The 17,776-nt window shown below is 47.1% G+C and overlaps 1 protein-coding gene across 2 annotated transcripts in view; it reads right to left on the bottom strand.

Annotated features, from left to right (window-relative positions):
- The window catches only part of emp2 (epithelial membrane protein 2), a 15,977-nt gene extending 3,869 nt beyond the window's left edge, over nucleotides 1-12,108 (bottom strand). The window contains exon 1 of one of the 2 annotated variants that reach the window (XM_071390989.1): nucleotides 11,866-12,108. The gene's annotated coding sequence lies outside the window, so the exon portion shown is untranslated. The remainder of the gene's footprint in view (nucleotides 1-11,865) is intronic. The other variant, XM_071390988.1, reaches the window with a different exon arrangement.
- Between the last annotated feature and the right edge of the window lie 5,668 nt (nucleotides 12,109-17,776).

Below are 17,776 nucleotides of genomic sequence, written 5' to 3'. Positions count from 1 at the left end.
TATAACAGGATACATTGTTGCAGTAGACGGGTCTGTTGTGAAACTACAACAGGATACATTGTTGCAGTAGACGGGTCTGTTGTGGAACTATAACAGGATACATTGTTGCAGTAGACGGGTCTGTTGTGAAACTATAACAGGATACATTGTTGCAGTAGACGGGTCTGTTGTGAAACTATAACAGGATACATTGTTGCAGTAGACGGGTCTGTTGTGAAACTATAACAGGATACATTGTTGCAGTAGACGGGTCTGTTGTGAAACTACAACAGGATACATTGTTGCAGTAGACGGGTCTGTTGTGAAACTATAACAGGATACATTGTTGCAGTAGACGGGTCTGTTGTGGAACTATAACAGGATACATTGTTGCAGTAGACGGGTCTGTTGTGAAACTATAACAGGATACATTGTTGCAGTAGACGGGGTTTGTTGTGGAACTATAACAGGATACATTGTTGCAGTAGACGGGTCTGTTGTGAAACTATAACAGGATACATTGTTGCAGTAGACGGGTCTGTTGTGAAACTACAACAGGATACATTGTTGCAGTAGACGGGTCTGTTGTGAAACTATAACAGGATACATTGTTGCAGTAGACGGGTCTGTTGTGAAACTATAACAGGATACATTGTTGCAGTAGACGGGTCTGTTGTGAAACTATAACAGGATACATTGTTGCAGTAGACGGGTCTGTTGTGAAACTATAACAGGATACATTGTTGCAGTAGACGGGTCTGTTGTGAAACTATAACAGGATACATTGTTGCAGTAGACGGGTCTGTTGTGAAACTATAACAGGATACATTGTTGCAGTAGACGGGTCTGTTGTGGAACTATAACAGGATACATTGTTGCAGTAGACGGGGTCTGTTGTGAAACTATAACAGGATACATTGTTGCAGTAGACGGGTCTGTTGTGAAACTATAACAGGATACATTGTTGCAGTAGACGGGTCTGTTGTGAAACTACAACAGGATACATTGTTGCAGTAGACGGGTCTGTTGTGAAACTATAACAGGATACATTGTTGCAGTAGACGGGTCTGTTGTGAAACTATAACAGGATACATTGTTGCAGTAGACGGGTCTGTTGTGGAACTATAACAGGATACATTGTTGCAGTAGACGGGTCTGTTGTGGAACTATAACAGGATACATTGTTGCAGTAGACGGGTCTGTTGTGGAACTATAACAGGATACATTGTTGCAGTAGACGGGTCTGTTGTGAAACTATAACAGGATACATTGTTGCAGTAGACGGGTCTGTTGTGGAACTATAACAGGATACATTGTTGCAGTAGACGGGTCTGTTGTGAAACTATAACAGGATACATTGTTGCAGTAGACGGGTCTGTTGTGAAACTATAACAGGATACATTGTTGCAGTAGACGGGTCTGTTGTGGAACTATAACAGGATACATTGTTGCAGTAGACGGGTCTGTTGTGAAACTATAACAGGATACATTGTTGCAGTAGACGGGTCTGTTGTGAAACTATAACAGGATACATTGTTGCAGTAGACGGGTCTGTTGTGGAACTATAACAGGATACATTGTTGCAGTAGACGGGTCTGTTGTGAAACTACAACAGGATACATTGTTGCAGTAGACGGGTCTGTTGTGGAACTATAACAGGATACATTGTTGCAGTAGACGGGTCTGTTGTGGAACTATAACAGGATACATTGTTGCAGTAGACGGGTCTGTTGTGGAACTATAACAGGATACATTGTTGCAGTAGACGGGTCTGTTGTGAAACTATAACAGGATACATTGTTGCAGTAGACGGGTCTGTTGTGAAACTATAACAGGATACATTGTTGCAGTAGACGGGTCTGTTGTGAAACTATAACAGGATACATTGTTGCAGTAGACGGGTCTGTTGTGGAACTATAACAGGATACATTGTTGCAGTAGACGGGTCTGTTGTGAAACTATAACAGGATACATTGTTTCAGTAGACGGGTCTGTTGTGAAACTATAACAGGATACATTGTTGCAGTAGACGGGTCTGTTGTGAAACTATAACAGGATACATTGTTTCAGTAGACGGGTCTGTTGTGAAACTATAACAGGATACATTGTTGCAGTAGACGGGTCTGTTGTGAAACTATAACAGGATACATTGTTGCAGTAGACGGGTCTGTTGTGGAACTATAACAGGATACATTGTTGCAGTAGACGGGTCTGTTGTGAAACTATAACAGGATACATTGTTGCAGTAGACGGGTCTGTTGTGAAAAGCTGTCCAGTACCACGCATGGTTAATAACCTCAGCGGATGGATTTCCCATTCATCACTAATCCTCGTGCTAACAGGAAACTAAAATCGGCAAATACAGATAAAGGTTTCCTTTATACGGCACCTTTCTGAGCCAATCAACAGGTGAGTAATGATGACTGAGGAGCCAATCAACAGATGAGTAATGATGACCGAGGAGCCAATCAACAGATGAGTAATGATGACTGAGGAGCCAATCAGCAGATGAGTAATGATGACTGAGGAGCCAATCAACAGGTGAGTAATGATGACTGAGGAGCCAATCAACAGATGAGTAATGATGACTGAGGAGCCAATCAGCAGATGAGTAATGATGACTGAGGAGCCAATCAACAGGTGAGTAATGATGACTGAGGAGCCAATCAACAGGTGAGTAATGATGACTGAGGAGCCAATCAGCAGATGAGTAATGATGACTGAGGAGCCAATCAACAGGTGAGTAATGATGACTGAGGAGCCAATCAACAGGTGAGTAATGATGACTGAGGAGCCAATCAACAGATGAGTAATGATGACTGAGGAGCCAATCAACAGATGAGTAATGATGACTGAGGAGCCAATCAACAGATGAGTAATGATGACTGAGGAGCCAATCAACAGATGAGTAATGATGACTGAGGAGCCAATCAACAGATGAGTAATGATGACTGAGGAGCCAATCAACAGGTGAGTAATGATGACTGAGGAGCCAATCAACAGATGAGTAATGATGACTGAGGAGCCAATCAACAGATGGGTAATGATGACTGAGGAGCCAATCAGCAGATGAGTAATGATGACTGAGGAGCCAATCAACAGGTGAGTAATGATGACTGAGGAGCCAATCAACAGGTGAGTAATGATGACTGAGGAGCCAATCAACAGGTGAGTAATGATGACTGAGGAGCCAATCAAAAGATGAGTAATGATGACTAAGGAGCCAATCAGCAGATGAGTAATGATGACTGAGGAGACACTAGTAAAGACAATCAACAGATGAGTAATGAGTATCTCCAGGTTCGTCTCTCTGTAGGTGATGGCTTTGTTATGGAAGGTTTGGGAATATTGGGGAAGATGCCAGAGCTGTTAAAGTATAGCAAATTGGAATGAATCTCTCACTCACTCTGTAGTTGGCATCAAAGCCATCAAACCAAATCATCCTAATAGACTGTTAGATGTAGGCCCTGACCCAGTTCCCTCTTTTAGTGGAAAACGCTGACTTGGAGTTCACTTTTAATGTAATTTCTCCTCTTTTTTTATAAAACACAAAGCCACAGTCTCAACCCAGTCCTCAGATCTCACACACACACACACTGAAACAGACTTTAGCCATGGAACAAATGATGGAATCGAGAGGAGAGAGAATCCAAGGCCACGAAGCTCCTTCCATCTTCCACGTGTGGAGAACTGTTGAGTCTTCTGTTGGAAGCTTTCTTCACCTCCTCCTCCCCTCTAGGGCTTCACCACCTCATCCTCCTCCTCCTCCCCTCTAGGGCTTCACCACCTCCTCCTCCTCCTCCCCTCTAGGGCTTCTCCTCCCCTCCAGGCCTTCACCACCTTCTCCTCCCCTCTAGGGCTTCACCACCTCCTCCCCTCTAGGGCTTCACCTCCTCCTCCTCCCCCCCTCTAGGGCTTCACCTCCTCCTCCCCCCCCCCTCTAGGGCTTCACCTCCTCCTCCCCCCCCCCTCTAGGGCTTCACCTCCTCCTCCCCCCCCCCTCTAGGGCTTCACCACTTAGAAAACAAACACCGTAGAGAGAGAGAGACACAGAGACAGAGAGAGACATCCAGCTACTCACTTACACAACCAACCCACCAGAACACTTGTGAAACCCCAAAACCTCTATCCTGTGTGTGTCCCCAAGTGTGACTGACAGTGTTCTCCTGACCAGGTATGGAACCTTTTGTTACATCATTCTCTGCTGTTATGTTCCACTCAGAAACGTGACCCGGTGTTTAGCGGTACAAAAACCACGACCCGGTGTTTAGCGGTAAAAAGTTGTATTTCTTCATGGGTTATTTGATTTAGTTGTCCTTTATTTTGTTTCAGACATAAATACTGAACATGAATCCAGTGTGTTTAGAGCCAACCTAAGATTTAGAAGCCAAACCAGGCTAACATCTGTTATTCAGCTGAGACACGACCCTGCAGGACACACACACATCCTCAGTCCTGTCGGGTTCAAAGACCCTCCGACTGGAATTCCAACATGACTACCAGGGGGGGGGCGTTCAACCGTCCTTAGAGGTGTGTGTGTGTGTGTGTGTGTACATTCCTGGGGTGACAAGCGGCAGGTCTGAGAAATGACTACCACGTATATCAACAAATTGGCGCGGGCGCTAGAACAGTCTGCAGCACCCGGCCTCACCCTACTAGAATCTGAAGTCAAATGTCTACTGTTTGCTGATGATCTGGTGCTTCTGTCCCCAACCAAGGAGGGCCTACAGCAGCACCTAGATCTTCTGCACAGATTCTGTCAGACCTGGGCCCTGACAGTAAATCTCAGTAAGACCAAAATAATGGTGTTCCAAAAAAGGTCCAGTCACCAGGACCACAAATTCCATCTAGACACCGTTGCCCTAGAGCACACAAAAAACTATACATACCTCGGCCTAAACATCAGCGCCACAGGTAACTTCCACAAAGCTGTGAACGATCTGAGAGACAAGGCAAGAAGGGCCTTCTATGCCATCAAAAATAAAATTCATTGCCCTTTATGGTTGTGAGGTCTGGGGTCAACTCACCAACCAAGAACTCACAAAATGGGACAAACACCAATTTGCAAAAATATCCTCCATGTATAACACAACACACCAAATAATGCATGCAGAGCAGAATTAGGATGATTCCTGCTAATTATCAAAATCCAGAAAAGAGCTGTTAAATTCTACAACCACCTAAAAGGAAGCGATTCCCAAACCTTCCATAACAAAGCCATCACCTACAGAGAGATGAACCTGGAGAAGAGTCCCCTAAGCAAGCTGGTCCTAGGGCTCTGTTCACAAACACAAACACACCCCACAGAGCCCCAGGACAACAGCACAATTAGACCCAACCAAATCATGAGAAAACAAAAAGATAATTACTTGACACATTGGAAATAATTTACAAAACAACAGAGCAAACTAGAATGCTATTTGGCCCTAAACAGAGAGTACACAGTGGCAGAATACCTGACCACTGTGACTGACCCAAACTTAAGGAAAGCTTTGACTATGTACAGACTCAGTGAGCATAGCCTTGCTATTGAGAAAGGCCGCCGTAGGCAGACCTGGCTCTCAAGAGAAGACAGACTATGTACAGACTCAGTGAGCATAGCCTTGCTATTGAGAAAGGCCGCCGTAGGCAGTTACAGAACATCCCTTATCCAATCTGTTACACGTCACCGACCTTTGTCTCAGGAGCCCAGTAGTAGCTGAGTGTCCGTGTGTATCTGTCACCTGTCTCTACTGATACCTACATGATGCCCTCTTTTTATTTGACCCCAATTGGTAGTTAGTCTCATCGCTTCAACTCCCCCGTACGGACTCGGGAGAGGTCGGAGGTCGAGATCCGTGCGTCCTCCGAAACACGACCCCGCCAAGCCTCACTGCTTCTTGATACACTGCTCACTAAACCCGGAAGCCAGCCCCAACCAATGTGTCGGAGGAAACACCGTACACCTGGCGACCGAAGTCATCGTGCACTGCGCCCGGCCGCCACAAGGAGTCACTAGAGCGCGATGGGACAAGGACATCACCGCCGGGCCAAACCCTCCCCTAATCCGAACGACGCTGGGCCAATTGTGCTCCGCTTCATGGGTCTCCCGGTCGCGGCCTGCTGTGACACAGCCTGTGATCGAACCAGGGTCTGTAGTGATGCCTCCTAGCACTGTGATGCAGTGGATTAGACCGCTGTGATACAGCTTGGTATCGAACCAGGGTCTGTAGTGACGCCTCTTAGCACTGTGATGCAGTGTCTTAGACCGCTGCGATACAGCCTGTGATCGAACCAGGGTCTGTAGTGATTCCTCTAGCACTGTGATGCAGTGGATTAGACCTCTGTGATACAGCTTGGTATCGAACCAGGGTCTGTAGTGACGCCTCTTAGCACTGTGATGCAGTGTCTTAGACCGCTGTGATACAGCCTGTGATCGAACCAGGGTCTGTAGTGACGCCTCTTAGCACTGTGACGCAGAGTCTTAGACCGCTGCACCACCCAGAAGGCTCTAGAACCGTGTTTCCTGACTCCGGTACAGAACCGTGTTTTCTGACTCCGGTACTCTGTTACCCACAATGCTTGTTGTTCCAGCCCTGCACTACAACACCTGATTCCAACTACAAATCTAAATGAACCATGAAACAGGCGGTGTGAAGCACAGTCTTCCTCCTCGTCTTCATCAGGTCTCTGTCTGCAGTACAGTATTCCTCTTCCTCCTCCTCCTCATCGTCAGGTCTCTGTCTGCAGTACAGTATCAGAGCTGGTGGAAATGATCCTGACTCTTGTCACTAGTATCCAGCTTCATGTTTAATAGAACTGGTAAATGTTATAGGCATATGCTGCTGCTACTGCCAATGTGCTGTGTGTGTGTGTGTGTTATCTCTCTGCAGTAGTAACAGGTTTCCGGTGACTCCTACACATCTTCAGTTCATTCAATATCAACTGGGAGACACACACACACACACACACACACACACTGTAACAAGAGAAGCAACCGCAAAAGGCTCTGACAAACTCGCTCATTGACAACAGATGAGTGTCGTTGACATTCTTTCACCAAATGGCAAAAAACACACGGAACTGACGGAGAGAGGAGACGAGAGGGAAGAAGAGAGGAGAGGAAGCTGATGAGGAACTGACGGAGAGAGGAGACGAGAGGGAAGAAGAGAGGAGAGGAAGCTGATGAGGAACTGACGGAGAGAGGAGACGAGAGGGAAGAAGAGAGGAGAGGAAGCTGATGAGGAACTGACGGAGAGAGGAGACGAGAGGGAAGAAGAGAGGAGAGGAAGGTGATGAGGAACTGACGGAGAGAGGAGACGAGAGGGAAGAAGAGAGGAGAGGAAGGTGATGAGGCACTGACGGAGAGAGGAGACGAGACGGAAGAGGAGAGAGGAGACGAGAGGGAAGAAGAGATGAGGAGAGGGGAGAGGAGCAGTGTAGTGTACTAACTGAGATAGGTAGACCTCAGGAGTGGGTAACCCCTCCTCTTGGAGAGCTACCCTCTAACAGACGAGACGGAAGAGGAGAGAGGAGACGGGGAGAGGAGCAGTGTAGTGTACTAACTGAGATAGGTAGACCTCAGGAGTGGGCAACCCCTCCTCTTGGAGAGCTACCCTCTAACAGGGTTTTGTTCCAGCCCTGCTCTAAAACACCTGGCTTAGTAATCAGCTGCTTCTCAGGCCTTTACCAAATCAGGTGTATTAGAGCAAGGCTGGAGCTAAATTGGGCATGTGTAGTAGACGTGAGGCTAACCCCCCCTCAGACCAAGTGGGATATACTTCCTCTAATAGTTTAATGGTTAAGACAACGGTTCCCCAAGCAGGAGACCAGGGTTCAGATCCCCCCCTGTTCCCAAGCAGGAGACCAGGGTTCAGACCCCCCCCCCTGTTCCCAAGCAGGAGACCAGGGTTCAGATCCCCCCTGTTCCCAAGCAGGAGACCAGGGTTCAGATCCCCCCCCCCCCCTGTTCCCAAGCAGGAGACCAGGGTTCAGATCCCCCCCCCCCCTGTTCCCAAGCAGGAGACCAGGGTTCAGACCCCCCCCTGTTCCCAAGCAGGAGACCAGGGTTCAGACCCCCCCCTGTTCCCAAGCAGGAGACCAGGGTTCAGACCCCCCCCCGTTCCCAAGCAGGAGACCAGGGTTCAGATCCCCCCCCCTGTTCCCAAGCAGGAGACCAGGGTTCAGATCCCCCCCCCTGTTCCCAAGCAGGAGACCAGGGTTCAGATCCCCCCCCCCTGTTCCCAAGCAGGAGACCAGGGTTCAGATCCCCCCCCCTGTTCCCAAGCAGGAGACCAGGGTTCAGATCCCCCCCCCCTGTTCCCAAGCAGGAGACCAGGGTTCAGACCCCCCCCCCCCCTGTTCCCAAGCAGGAGACCAGGGTTCAGACCCACCCCCCCCCTGTTCCCAAGCAGGAGACCAGGGTTCAGACCCCCCCCCCCCCTGTTCCCAAGCAGGAGACCAGGGTTCAGACCCCCCCCTGTTCCCAAGCAGGAGACCAGGGTTCAGACCCCCCCCCGTTCCCAAGCAGGAGACCAGGGTTCAGATCCCCCCCCCCCCTGTTCCCAAGCAGGAGACCAGGGTTCAGATCCCCCCCCCTGTTCCCAAGCAGGAGACCAGGGTTCAGATCCCCCCCCCCCCCCTGTTCCCAAGCAGGAGACCAGGGTTCAGATCCCCCCCCCTGTTCCCAAGCAGGAGACCAGGGTTCAGACCCCCCCCCCCCTGTTCCCAAGCAGGAGACCAGGGTTCAGACCCACCCCCCCCCTGTTCCCAAGCAGGAGACCAGGGTTCAGACCCCCCCCCCCCCTGTTCCCAAGCAGGAGACCAGGGTTCAGACCCCCCCCTGTTCCCAAGCAGGAGACCAGGGTTCAGACCCCCCCCCGTTCCCAAGCAGGAGACCAGGGTTCAGATCCCCCCCCCCTGTTCCCAAGCAGGAGACCAGGGTTCAGATCCCCCCCCCCTGTTCCCAAGCAGGAGACCAGGGTTCAGACCCCCCCCCCCCCTGTTCCCAAGCAGGAGACCAGGGTTCAGATCCCACCTGTGACACATACACACACACAGCACCAACTGCTAACTGACATTCTGAACAGCTTGGAACAAGCCTGAGAAAGCTGAGAAAGAGAGAGAGAGTGGAAAATTGCCATGTTCCACATCAGGGGAAAAGGAACCATGGAAAATTGTCATGTTCCACAGCAGGGAAAAGGGAACCATGGGAAATTGCCATGTTCCACAGCAGGGAATGAGGAACCATGGGAAATTGCCATGTTCCACAGCAGGGAAAAGGGAACCATGGAAAATTGTGGACAATATGAACAGCAAAATGTGGAAGACAAGAATGTCTATAAAAATACCTTTTTTGTTCAAACTATATTTTTTACAAATCAAAACTGAAAAGAAGAAAAAACATGGAGTCAAGAACACTATTCAACCTGTCAATCATGAAATGTCCTTATGACCTCGCGTGTGAATGTAGATTTGTATTTATGCTAATTATTTATGACTGTAAAAATGTGGAAAACGTCAATAAAGATTATTTTTAAGACAACAACAAAAAAAGGACATACCTCATTCAGTCTACAACTCTAGCACTTTACTATACCGATACACACACACACACACACACACCTGATAGTGCAGCCATTTCCCTGAGCCAGTGTTGTAACATGAGGTCCATTCATCACATTGTATTGGTCACGTACACATGGTTAGCAGATGTTAATGTGAGTGTAGCGAAATGATACATCCATCCACCCATCCATTCATCTGCCCATTCATCCGTCCATCCATCCAAGTGTCACAACTAGAGTTTACAAAAGAGTAGAATTGTGTCCTCTCTGTGTCTCTGGGGACTTACGACAGTAACAACATATGATGTCATCTTCCCCAGACAAAGAGATTTAGAACGTTAAGAACATTTAGAATGTTTAGAACACTGCAGATATATAAAATAGAATCCCAACAAGATCTCACAGTTTTGACCAATTTTAACTAAAGATTCTGACATTTATCCACGTTTCTCCAAATGTCAAATTTCAAAGGGTTAAAGTTTAGCCATTCATTCCAAATGGTTAAGGGTTGAGGTTTTGGACAGGCTTCAAACTAAAACAAACAAAAAAAAAATCGCCTGGGATGGAACGTTCTGATCCAGACTCATAGGATTACAGGTTTTTCCAAGGCATTTCCCCCCCAACATCCTCAGGACACAGACGTCCAATTTCGAAGTCAATGGAATGCATGGAGCTGAAATGATTCCTGCTAAGACAGACGGGCCTGGCTGGCAGTGTGTCTTCTAAACCGTGCAGCCTAAACCGGTCTCAACGTTCTGTCTCCGTCTCATTGCTGCTAATTGAATTAAAAACGCGTTGTCTTTAAAACTTTAAGTCTAAGAGAAACAGTAACGAGGGTAAATCACCATGGGGCGCAAAACGTAAATTTCTTGAATGACGCTCATCAAATCCTGAAGTTCATTTTGTTCAGACGTTCCAGTACGACTCTTTGGCCACACGGGGGCGCCATTAGGAAGCGAAAAGCAAGGGGAGGTTTATCTGTCAACGGAGAAGTTTTGGCCGCTACCGTCTCTGAGCGCTCCTCCCACCAGGGCTATAAACCATCAGATATACATCATTGGGTTTAATAAAACTCTGGATTGATGATGCTATGTTTTGGCCATTGAGTTGAAGACACCTGTCGGCGGCCATATTGGAACTCCCCTTGTCGGCCATATTGGAACTCCCAATATGGCCGACAAGGAGTAGGAGCAGTCCTCCATAGAAAGGAATGGAATTCTATAGTATTTCCATAAAAACGTTCCAAGGACGTTCCAATGTATTTAAAAAAAAAATTGTTGCAGCAACATTTAAGGAAAATCTTAAATACTTTAAGGAAAATGTTATATATTTTTAAATGTTTGTTTAGCTCACATTATATATACATAATATATAAAACGCATTAATATAATAAACGTGTCAGAAACGAAATGAATAAATACATTTACATAGTTTCCAGAATATTATTAAACAATTGTGACAACTCCAAGATGGAGGCTTCAGTGGCTCCAATATGGCTTCAATACAGCGCCACCTGTCAAATATCCAGGCTTCATACACATCATTCATTACAGCTAAACAGAGCGGACTGCGTTATCACTGGTTCCCCAGACTGTTGGGGGGGACGGGACACGGCTAAATTATCTCCAACAACAAAACGTGGTTATGAAGAGTTTGTGTCACTTGTTCCCCGCGGGAAACAGTTTGGGAAGCACTGAGTTAGAGCATCCTGTTGGAGGAGAACCTTCCTGCAGCGCAGGACATTTTAAAACGTGTCGTGTATTTGAGGTAAAAAAAAAAAGAAGGCTTTTGAAGTTTGTAATTTCTACTTTTAAAAATGTCAGACTTGATTTTCCCTTACGAAAATGTTTTATCAACCCCTAAAAAATACAAATAAAAGTCCATTAATTATAATCCACATTTGTTGTTGACGCAGGATTATTTTCCTGCTGTAGGAAACTGGCTCCTCACACACACACAGACACAGTAGTGGACTCGGCACACAAATACAATATAAATCCATCAAACTGATTGGATGATAGAACACGAAGGAAAACATCCATTCCGTGCGCGGGGAGACAAACTCCTAGACAGGCGACGCCCCTTTTCATTGGCAGGAACCAAAAGTTCTACTCAGTGGAAATTAAAAGTGACCTAACTTCACACGAGAAAAAAAAAAGTGACACTCCTGCCAGACCATCCAGTACACATATTATTTCAAACCTACCACGCCATAAAAATAGGCTAATCAATCATTTTTCACTTAAACAGGAAAAGCTCAAAAAAAAGTTTTTTAACAAAACGAACATAATTTATTATGAAGAGTTGTAAGCTGTAGTAAATGGAGTAGAGGGCTACTCACCAAATCAACTTTAGAACGGGGCTGCAGAGCTCGCGCTACAGAGAGAGAGAGAGTGGTGTAGTCGAAAAACCGTGACTGTTTGGTCGGCTGGGTCCTAGTAGTAAGAGAAGTAGCGGTGCGCGACCCCGGCTACTGTGGCGTGTTTGCGCCTGACGGTGGATGGGTGTGGTCTGTAATTCTGTCCTGTGTTGTCGGGAGGGGGAGAGGGAGAGGGATAGAGAGAGAGAGGGAGGGAGAGAGAGAGAGAGGGAGAGGGATAGAGAGAGAGAGGGAGGGAGAGAGAGAGAGATGATAATTCCATGTCCACTACTACTATTATTATTGCTGTTGGTCCCACCATTTATTTATATATATATATATTTTGTATATATATACATATATATTTGATTTTGATTTTTCGATATGTATACTTTGACAATGTAAGTGATAATGAACTTGCCATGTCAATAAAGTCAATTGAATTGAATTGAATTGAGAGAGGGAGGGAGGGAGGGAGAGAGAGAGAGAGAGAGAGAGAGAGGGAGGGAGGGAGGGAGAGAGACAGAGAGAGACAGAGAGAGGGAGGGAGGGAGAGAGAGATTATATCTTGGTCCTGGGGCTCTTTTGGGGTCCGTTTGTGTTAGTGAACAGAGCCCCAGGACCAAGATATAATCTCTCTCTCCCTCCCTCCCTCTCTCTGTCTCTCTCTGTCTCTCTCCCTCCCTCCCTCCCTCTCTCTCTCTCTCTCTCTCTCTCTCCCTCCCTCCCTCCCTCTCTCAATTCAAGGACACCAACACAATTAGACCCAACCAAATCATGAAGAAAAAATATATTTTTATTCATCACATGCGTGGAATACAACAGGTGTAGGTAGGTAGACCTTATAGTGAAATGCTTAGGTACAAGCCCTTATTAACCTACAATGCTTTAAGAAGTTAAGAAAAAATAAAACAAATAATTCAACAGCAGCAGTCAAATTAAAATTAAAATAAATAAAATAATAATACAGGGTGTTACGGTACAGAGTCAATGTGGAGGCTATATACAGGGTATTACGGTACAGAGTCAATGTGGAGGCTATATACAGGGGGTACCGGTACAGAGTCAATGTGGAGACTATATACAGGGTATTACGGTACAGAGTCAATGTGGAGGCTATATACAGGGTGTTACGGTACAGAGTCAATGTGGAGGATATATACAGGGTGTTACGGTACAGAGTCAATGTGGAGGCTATATACAGGGTGTTACGGTACAGAGTCAATGTGGAGGCTATATACAGGGTGTTACGGTACAGAGTCAATGTGGAGGCTATATACAGGGGGTAACCGGTACAGAGACAATGTGGAGGCTATATACAGGGTGTTACGGTACAGAGTCAATGTGGAGGCTATATACAGGGTGTTACGGTACAGAGTCAATGTGGAAGCTATATACAGGGTGTTACGGTACAGAGTCAATGTGGAGGCTATATACAGGGGGTACCGGTACAGAGTCAATGTGGAGGCTATATACAGGGGGTAACCGGTACAGAGACAATGTGGAGGCTATATACAGGGTGTTACGGTACAGAGTCAATGTGGAGGCTATATACAGGGTATTACGGTACAGAGTCAATGTGGAGGCTATATACAGGGGGTACCGGTACAGAGTCAATGTGGAGGCTATATACAGGGGGTAACCGGTACAGAGACAATGTGGAGGCTATATACAGGGTGTTACGGTACAGAGTCAATGTGGAGGCTATATACAGGGTATTACGGTACAGAGTCAATGTGGAGGCTATATACAGGGGGTACCGGTACAGAGTCAATGTGGAGGCTATATACAGGGTGTTACGGTACAGAGTCAATGTGGAGGCTATATACAGGGTGTTACGGTACAGAGTCAATGTGGAGGCTATATACAGGGTGTTACGGTACAGAGTCAATGTGGAGGCTATATACAGGGTGTTACGGTACAGAGTCAATGTGGAGGCTATATACAGGGTGTTACGGTACAGAGTCAATGTGGAGGCTATATACAGGGTGTTATGGTACAGAGTCAATGTGGAGGCTATATACAGGGGGTACCGATACAGAGTCAATGTGGAGACTATATACAGGGTGTTACGGTACAGAGTCAATGTGGAGACTATTTTCAGGGTGTTACGGTACAGAGTCAATGTGGAGACTATATACAGGGTGTTACGGTACAGAGTCAATGTGGAGACTATTTTCAGGGTGTTACGGTACAGAGTCAATGTGGAGGCTATATACAGGGTGTAACGGTACAGAGTCAATGTGGAGGCTATATACAGGGTGTTACGGTACAGAGTCAATGTGGAGGCTATATACAGGGTGTTACGGTACAGAGTCAATGTGGAGGCTATATACAGGGTGTTACGGTACAGAGTCAATGTGGAGACTATATACAGGGTGTTACGGTACAGAGTCAATGTGGAGGCTATATACAGGGTGTTACGGTACAGAGTCAATGTGGAGGCTATATACAGGGTGTTACGGTACAGAGTCAATGTGGAGGCTATATACAGGGTGTTACGGTACAGAGTCAATGTGGAGGCTATATACAGGGTGTAACGGTACAGAGTCAATGTGGAGGCTATATACAGGGTGTTACGGTACAGAGTCAATGTGGAGGCTATATACAGGGTGTTACGGTACAGAGTCAATGTGGAGGCTATATACAGGGTGTTACGGTACAGAGTCAATGTGGAGACTATATACAGGGTGTTACGGTACAGAGTCAATGTGGAGGCTATATACAGGGTGTTACGGTACAGAGTCAATGTGGAGGCTATATACAGGGTGTTACGGTACAGAGTCAATGTGGAGGCTATATACAGGGTGTTACGGTACAGAGTCAATGTGGAGGCTATATACAGGGTGTTACGGTACAGAGTCAATGTGGAGGCTATATACAGGGTGTTACGGTACAGAGTCAATGTGGAGGCTATATACAGGGTGTTACGGTACAGAGTCAATGTGGAGGCTATATACAGGGTGTTACGGTACAGAGTCAATGTGGAGACTATATACAGGGTGTTACGGTACAGAGTCAATGTGGAGGCTATATACAGGGTGTTACGGTACAGAGTCAATGTGGAGGCTATATACAGGGTGTTACGGTACAGAGTCAATGTGGAGGCTATATACAGGGTGTTACGGTACAGAGTCAATGTGGAGGCTATATACAGGGTGTTACGGTACAGAGTCAATGTGGAGGCTATATACAGGGTGTTACGGTACAGAGTCAATGTGGAGGCTATATACAGGGTGTTACGGTACAGAGTCAATGTGGAGGCTATATACAGGGTGTTACGGTACAGAGTCAATGTGGAGACTATATACAGGGGGTACCGGTACAGAGTCAATGTGGAGGCTATATACAGGGTGTTACGGTACAGAGTCAATGTGGAGGCTATATACAGGGTGTTACGGTACAGAGTCAATGTGGAGGCTATATACAGGGAGTACCGGTACAGAGTCAATGTGGAGGCTATATACAGGGTGTAACGGTACAGGGTCAATGTGGAGGCTATATAGACTAGAAGCAGAGTAAAAGAGGGGTCTGGGTAGTCCTTTGAGTAGGAGTTCAGGAGTTCAGGCTTGCCATGCAGGGGGAACAGTCTATGACTGGGGTGGCTGGAATCTTTGACAATTTTTAGGGCCTTCCTCTGACACCGCCTGGTATAGAGGTCCTGGATGGCAGGAAGCTTGGCCCCAGGGATGAACTGGGGCCGTACGATACTACCCTCTGTAGCGCCGTGCGGTCGCATGCCAAGCAGTTGTCATACCAGGCGGTGATGCAACCAGCCAAGATACTCTCAATGGTGCAGCTGTAGAACTTCTTGAGGATCTGAGGACCCGTGCCAAAATATTTTCAGCCTCCTAAGGGGGAAGAGGCGTTGTCGACTGTGTTGGTGTGTATGGACCTTGATAGATCCTCAGTGATGTGGACACCAAGGAACTTGAAGTACTCAAACTGCTCCACTACCTCCCCTCCTCGTTTGTCACCCTCTCTCCCCCTTTCCTCTCTCCCCCTTTCCTCTCTCCCCCTTTCCTCTCTCCCCCTTTCCTCTCTCCCCCTTTCCTCTCTCCCCCCTCTCCTCTCATCTCTTTCCACCTCCTTTCTCTCCCCCTCATCTCTTCTCTCCCCCCTCTCCCTAATTCTCCTCATCTCTTCCCCCTCTCCCTAATTCTCCTCCTCTCTTCCCCCTCTCCCTAATTCTCCTCCTCACTTCTCTCTCCCCCTCTCCCTAATTCTCCTCCTCTCTTCTCTCTCCCCCTCTCTCCCCCCTCTCCCTAATTCTCCTCCTCTCTTCTCTCTCCCCCTCTCTCCCCCCTCTCCCTAATTCTCCTCCTCTCTTCTCTCTCCCCCTCTCTCCCCCCTCTTCCTAATTCTCCTCCTCTCTTCTCTCTCCCCCTCTCTCCCCCCTCTCCCTAATTCTCCTCCTCTCTTCTCTCTCCCCCTCTCTCCCCCCTCTCCCTAATTCTCCTCCTCTCTTCTCTCTCCCTAATTCTCCTCCTCTCCTCTCCCTCTTCTATCTTTCGAACCCTGTCACCTCTCCCCTTCTCACATACACAACTTCTTCTTCTTCTGTATGTGTGTGTCTGGCTCTGTCCGGCCTCCTGAGGGGAGGTTGGCCGCTGAGTCTGTCTGCAACTTCTGGGTCAGAGAGAGAGAGACAGAGAGAGAGAGAGAGAGAGAGAGAGAGAGAGAGAGAGAGAGAGAGAGAGAGAGAGAGAGAGAGAGAGAGAGAGAGAGAGAGAGAGAGAGAGAGAGAGAGAGAGAGAGAGAGAGAGAGAGAGAGACAGAGAGAGAGAGAGAGAGAGAGAGAGAGGGAGAGAGAGGTGGAGAGAGAGAGAGGTGAAGAGAGAGAGGTGAAGAGAGAGAGACAGAGAGAGAGAGAGAGAGAGAGAGACAGAGAGAGAGAGAGAGAGAGAGACAGACAGAGAGAGACAGAGAGAGAGAGAGGAAGTGTGTCTCACTCCTCCCTCCTCCCTGTGTCTAACTCCTCCCTCCTCCCTGTGTCTCACTCCTCCCCCTCCTCCCTCCTCCCTGTGTCCCCCTCCTCCCCCTCCATCCCTCCCCCTCCTCCCCCTCCCTGCTATAAACTCTGTAGTTCCTTCAGCATGCTTTCCATACAATTTGCATTTTCAGTTTTTCATTTGTTTAATTTGTGTGTGAGGAGGGGGGGAGGGGCAAGCCAATTGCAATTGTTCTGGTGCTTTGGTTTCTCTCTCTCCCCCAATCCCTCTCTCTCTCTCTCTCTCTCTCTCTCTCTCTCTCTCTCTCTCTCTCTCTCTCTCTCTGCCTCTCTCTCCCCAAGAGAGATACAGATAGAGGGATATAGCAACAGAGAGAGATATAGATAGAGGGGTATATCACCAGAGAGAGATATAGATAGAGGGGTATATCACCAGAGAGATATAGATAGAGGGGTATATCACCAGAGATAGATAGATAGAGGGGTATATCACCAGAGAGATAGATAGAGGGGTATATCACCAGAGATATAGATATAGGGATATATCACCAGAGAGATATAGATAGAGGGGTATATCACCAGAGAGATATAGATAGAGGGGTATATCACCAGAGATATATAGATAGAGGGGTATATCACCAGAGAGATAGATATAGGGGTATATCACCAGAGAGATATAGATAGAGGGGTATATCACCAGAGAGATAGATAGAGGGGTATATCACCAGAGATATAGATATAGGGATATATCACCAGAGAGATATAGATAGAGGGGTATATCACCAGAGAGATATAGATAGAGGGGTATATCACCAGAGATATATAGATAGAGGGGTATATCACCAGAGAGATAGATATAGGGGTATATCACCAGAGAGATATAGATAGAGGGGTATATCACCAGAGATATAGATAGAGGGATATATCACCAGAGAGAGATAG

Source organism: Salvelinus alpinus, chromosome 1, assembly GCF_045679555.1.
Source record: "Salvelinus alpinus chromosome 1, SLU_Salpinus.1, whole genome shotgun sequence".
Lineage (NCBI taxonomy): Eukaryota > Metazoa > Chordata > Actinopteri > Salmoniformes > Salmonidae > Salvelinus > Salvelinus alpinus.
Note: the sequence above shows the minus strand (reverse complement) of the source record. Positions and strands in the feature narration are given on the sequence as shown.